The following is a 5,299-nucleotide window of genomic DNA, read 5'->3' as shown; positions in this document are numbered from 1 at the left end:
GACTACTGGTAATCAGGTGAGAATCTTCTTCAACGGTTGTAAACCTCAAGTTCGGATGGTGTTGAATAGTGCAGCAGGTGGTACTATTAAATCCTTGAGAGCAAATGAGACTCTTGAGCTGATTGAAAGAATGGCTGCTAATGAAAATGAAGGTTTGTCATCTAAGCCTAAGAGAGGTATCCTTCAGTTGGAAGGTAATGATGTTGTGCTGGCTGAAAATAAGTAATTATCTCAGCAAATAGCAAATTTGACTTCAAGGCTTGATAAAATGCAGTTTTCTGGTGTTCAGGCTCAAGCTATTGATGTTGTGTGTGAATATTGCCAGGACATTCATAAGTCTAATGAATGTCCTTCTTTGCTGGCTTCTGATTCCCCTCGACAAATGCAGGTGAATGGAATTTGGTATGATCAAAGACCTCCTCAGCAAAATATTCAAAGAAGTTAGAATTTTTCTGCTGGGTGATGAACCCTTAGTTCATCATGGTTTTTAGCAGGAATTAGGATCAAATTGTGTGATTAAATGATGAAAAACAAGGTTAATGTCCTAAGATGTCCTCAATTACAAGTTCAAGAGCTTTATTGGAAATTTGTATGATTCTTGTAGGAAAAGCAAGCCTGAAAGACAACTGGAGAAGGAAGAAGATTCTGGAGCTCAAGAGGAGAAAAATTGCCTAAGTGTTTAACGCCCACTCAGTTTTCTGTTTTTAATTGTAACATTATATAAGGCAAAGCCTTGACACTTAGAAGAGATATCTGGATCTGAGGGATCTGAACTTTCTCTCTCTCTCAAACCTTAGTCTGACTTCTCTTTAAATTCTTTTAGTTTAGTTTTTGTATTAGGATTTTCTTGTAATAGTTTGGAGATTGAATACTTTCAACATGGAAATGAAGTTTGCTTCTTCTTCTCTTATCTATTCTTTAGTCATGTCTGAGTAGAGTCTTTGTAGTCTGAATGCAATGGAACTCCATGATAATATTATGTTGATTTGATTAATATGATGAAGTATTTTTCATGTGTTGATTTGAGATTTTCTGAGTTAATTATTTCTATCAAGGAAGTAGTATAGAACAGGGATGTTTATATGACTTCTGTACTTGATAATCTCAACATCAGAATTCTAGTACTCAAGGGATTGATGATGGAATTCTGATGTAATCTTAAAATTTTAGTATTTCATGCATGTATTAAGAAAGAGATCACCAAGGGATTGGGGTTTCTGATTAATGTATCTATCAGGGTAGTAAAAGATTACATCTTGATGATAAGTAAAAGGTTGATTAACATCACATGGAAAGGAATTCCTCATATGGTCGATTTTTACATGGGTTATTATGGAGGAAAGTTGTTTTCTGACTACTTGTTGTTTTATTAATTCCTAATCCATATTTACTTTGTGTCAAATTACTTACAATCAATTTTCTGGTGACAAATTATTCATGATTTTTACAAACTCTTATTTGATTCAAATTAGTTTTCTATGGTAAATTGGTGTTTGAACACAATTCCTCGTGGGAACGATCTTTACTCATCATTTTATTACTTGTACGAGTAGTGCACTTGCTAAACGTCCAACAAGTTTTTGGCGCCGTTGCCGGGGAATTTGTTTTTTTCAACACTAACTGATACTATAGAATTCTGAGATTGAATCCTTTTATTTTCAGTATTTTAGTTTATGTTAAGTTTCTGGTCAATTTTGATTCTGGTATATGCGAGGTACACTTGATCCGAATTTGTTGTTGTATGATCCAGAATTAGAAAGGACATTGAGGAAGCACAAAAGGGCAGCCAGGCAAAGGAGACAGTTGCAAGAAATTGGTGAATCAAGTACGGTTAATCAGGAAGAGATAATGACAGAGAATCATAGACCACCACCACCACCACATAGGACACTGGGAGAGTACATGACTCCTACAGTGATTCCTCCAATTGGGAGTGTTGTGCGCCCAACAGTGGAGCCCAACAACTTTGAATTGAAGCCTGCTTTGATTCATTTGGTGCAGAAGGATCAGTTTGCTAGAACCAGTGCAGAGGACCCTTACTTGCACATAGAGAACTTTCTATTGTTGAGTGATACTGTGAAGATAAATGGTGTCACAAGAGATGCAATTCTGTTGAGACTATTCACTCATTCACTGACGGATGATGCAAGGAGATAGCTGCAATCATTGCCACAAGGAAGTATAACAACTTGGGATGATCTGCAAACCAAGTTCTTGCAAAGGTTTTTCTCAGCATCTAAGAGGGCCAAGTTGAAGGATGAGATTACAAGCTTTAAGCAGAAAGAGTCAGAATCCATTTATGAGGCTTGGGAGAGATTCAAGACTTTGTTGAGGAAATGTCCACAGCATGGAATTGAGGCATGGCAACAAGCAGCAATCTTCCTGCAAGGAATGACCACTAACACTAGAACCTTGGTGCATGCCACTACTGGTGGATCATTGACTACCAAGACCCCTCAAGAAGCCTTGGATATCTTTGAGTCATTGGCATCTCAGGAATTTGATAATGCCCCAGTGTCTGACAGAAGGACAGGAGTCATCAGGTTGGATGGGTATGATGCTCTGTTGGCAAGGAATGACCAACTGATGCAGACACAGAGACAACAGCAGCAACAATTAGATACCCTTATCAAGCAACTCTCTTCACAAAAGATAGCCTCTGTGGAAACCAAATGTGTATGTGCCATCTGTGGCAAAGGCCATGTGACAGAGGAGTGTGATTATGGGGGATCACCAGAACAAGCAGAGGTGAATGGAGTGTGGTATGATCAGAATAATCAAAGGAACTACAACAATCAGGGAAAGAATGTTTATATGCCACCATGGAAAAACAAGAATCAACACCCAGGATTCAGCTATAGTTCCAACCATCAATTGAACCCACCATTACATCCTCCATCACCACATATGAAGGAGCAGTCAAGTGATCCTGCTGCATGGGAGAAAGCGTTTGCTCAGTTATCTAAGACAACTCAGGATTATATTCAGGGTTCTAATTCATTCAGGGAAGAGACAACTGCATTCATGCAGGAGACCAGAACCTCTTTCATAAATCAGGAAGCATCAATCAGAAATTTGGAGACCCAGATTGGTCAATTATCAAGACAGATATCAGAGAGACCACAAGGAAATTTCCAAGTGATACACTAGTGAATCCTAAGGAGCACTGTAAAGCAATTATGACAAGAAGTGGGTTGGTACTTCAACCAGGGAAAAAGAAGGTGGAAAATAAAAAGAATGAAGAAGAGGTTGTGGTTGAAGATGTAGTCTCTGATGATGAAGTAGAAAAGATGAGAAATGAGAAAAGTGAGAAGGAAGTAGTTGTTAGAGATGTTATAGTTGGAATTGATAAAGAAGAGGAAGGGAAGAACAATAAGAATGGAGGAGAGGTAGAAGTTGGTAAAAATGCTTCCCCACAAAAGATGATGAAGTGGGAAAAGAAGAAGATGGCTGACAAGAAAGAACAGCCAGTTATTTTATCTCCCTATGCTAAAGTTCCCTACCCTCAAAGGTTGAAGCAAGAGATTCAGAAATAGCACTACGCAAGATTTCTGGATATCTTCAAAAATTTACAAATTAACATACCATTTTTTGAAGCACTGGAAAATATGCCTCACTAAGCAAAGTTCAAGAAGGATCTTCTTACTAAGAAGAGGAAATTAACTGATGGTGAGACAGTGGCCCTAACAGCAGAGTGTAGTGCCCTAATCCAGAAGAAGCTTCCAACAAAAATGAAAGATCCTGGAAGCTTCAGTATCTCTATTGCTATAGGAGATGTGGAGGTGGGAAAGGCATTGAGCGATTTGGGAGCCAATATAAACTTGACGTCGTTGACAGTATGTAGAGCTTTGGGAATCAATACCTTGAAGGAGACCAATCTTATTCTGCATCTTGCAGATAGATCTATCAAGAGGCCTGAAGGTGTGGTTGAAGATGTCTTGGTCAAGGTAGACAAGTTTATTTTTCCAGTGGATTTTGTGATTCTTGACATGGAGGAAGAAGATACAGAAAGTCCTCTATTGTTAGGAAGACCCTTTTTAGCAACTGCAAGATCTTTGATAGATGTTGAACAAGGAAAGTTGTTGCTAAGGGTGGATGAGGAAACAGTCACAATTGATGTATTTGAAACCATCAAGCATCCTGTTGATGTGGAGGATTGTTTTAGATTGGATGTGATACAGAAGGTTGTGGAAGAAGTTAATAAAGAAGAAGAATTCCCAGTTTAGGAACAAAGATCAGAAGAAGAGACAGGTACAGAAGATTACCAAGAAGAGCCAGAAGTGGAAGAGCTTGAGAAGAAGATTGATGACATTCCAAAAGGAGCACCTAAGGTAGAACTTAAAGAATTACCTTCACATTTGAAGTATGTGTTTCTTGGGGATGATCAAATATATCCAGCAATCATTAATGCAATGTTGTCTGATGAGGAAGAAGGGAAGTTGATTAAGGTACTCAAGAAGAATAAAATGGCTATTGGATGGCAGTTTTCAGATCTTAAGGATAATTCATCCTTCCTTTTGCACCCACAAAATATTGATGGAAGAAGAGGTCAAACCAGTAAGGCAACCACAGAGGAGACTCAACCCTACTATGAAGGAAGTAGTGAGGAAGGAGGTAGTGAAGTTGCTTGATGCTGGGATGATTTACCCCATTTCAGACAGTGCTTGGGTGAGTCCTGTGCAGACCGTTCCCAAGAAAGGGGGGATGACTGTGGTGAAAAATGAGAATAATGAGTTGATTCCCACAAGGACAATCACTGGTTGGAGAATGTGCATTGACTACCGGAGGCTGAATAAGGCAACCAGGAAGGATCATTTCCCACTTCCTTTCTTGGATCAGATGCTAGAGAGGTTGGCAGGACATGCTTTCTATTGCTTCTTGGATGGTTATTCAGGGTACAATCATATAGCTGTGGCACCAAAGGATCAGGAGAAGACTGCTTTTACATGTCCATATGGAATATTTGCATACCGGAGGATGCCTTTCGGCTTATGCAATGCTCCTGCCACCTTTCAAAGGTGCATGCTTTCCATTTTTTCTGATATGATAGAAGAATGCATAGAAATTTTTATGGATGATTTTTCTGTATTTGGTTCTGATTTTGATGTATGTCTAGGGAATTTAGATTCTGTTTTGAAAAGATGTCAAGACTGTAATTTGGTTTTGAACTGGGAGAAGTGTCACTTTATGGTGACAGAAGGTATAGTTCTTGGACACAAGGTGTCTAGGAATGGAATTGAAGTGGATAGGGCAAAAATTTCTGTGATAGAGAAACTTCCTCCACCTGTAAATGTTAAGA

The 5,299-nt window shown here is 38.8% G+C and overlaps 1 non-coding gene across 1 annotated transcript; it reads right to left on the bottom strand.

Annotated features, from left to right (window-relative positions):
- Positions 1–2,247: 2,247 nt before the first annotated feature.
- LOC133301487 (small nucleolar RNA R71) lies at positions 2,248–2,354 on the bottom strand. Its single transcript, XR_009750202.1, has one exon. It is a non-coding gene; the product is annotated as a small nucleolar RNA R71 (small nucleolar RNA).
- Positions 2,355–5,299: the final 2,945 nt, after the last annotated feature.

This window comes from Gastrolobium bilobum, unplaced genomic scaffold (genome assembly GCF_033153095.1).
Source record: "Gastrolobium bilobum isolate Gb01-03AN ecotype WA unplaced genomic scaffold, APGP_CSIRO_Gbil_v1 utg99493, whole genome shotgun sequence".
Taxonomy (NCBI): domain Eukaryota; kingdom Viridiplantae; phylum Streptophyta; class Magnoliopsida; order Fabales; family Fabaceae; genus Gastrolobium; species Gastrolobium bilobum.
The sequence above is the reverse complement of the archived record's forward strand: the minus strand, read 5'-3'. Positions and strand labels throughout refer to the sequence as shown.